The sequence below is a fragment of the Octopus bimaculoides genome, chromosome 8, assembly GCF_001194135.2.
Source record: "Octopus bimaculoides isolate UCB-OBI-ISO-001 chromosome 8, ASM119413v2, whole genome shotgun sequence".
Lineage (NCBI taxonomy): Eukaryota > Metazoa > Mollusca > Cephalopoda > Octopoda > Octopodidae > Octopus > Octopus bimaculoides.
This window is the reverse complement of record NC_068988.1, coordinates 30,745,325-30,745,803: the sequence shown is the minus strand read 5'-3', so window position 1 is coordinate 30,745,803 and position 479 is coordinate 30,745,325. Positions and strand designations below refer to the sequence as shown.

Here is a 479-nt window from a genome sequence, read left to right as displayed (position 1 = left end):
ATATACACATACACACACATGCGCACACACAACACCCTAACAAATATTAATCACACACATACACACTCACACAAACGTGTACACACATACACACACCATCCTACCATAGATAAAACACACACATACTCATATACACATACCACACACACACACATGCAGACATACACATACATATGAACCATCACACACACATACGGTTGCTTACACACACACACATACACCACAAGGATATTTAAAACAACACACCCACTCAGACAGAGAGACACACACACTCCCACACTCACTCCGACGCATACACACAGATGCACACATACATACACACACATACGTACACACCCTCACACATACATACGGTTGCTCTCACACACACACACCACAAGGACGATCAAAACAACACATACATACTCAGACAAAGAGATATACGCACACTCTCACGTACACACACCTAACATCCCCACCGACACAAAAAACACACAAAC

General features: G+C 42.8%; 1 protein-coding gene across 1 annotated transcript in view; it reads left to right on the top strand.

Moving 5' to 3' along the window:
* LOC106876620 (uncharacterized) overlaps positions 1-479 on the top strand; it is a 22,586-nt gene that overhangs the window by 7,408 nt on the left and 14,699 nt on the right. The gene's annotated exons all lie outside the window — the stretch shown is intronic.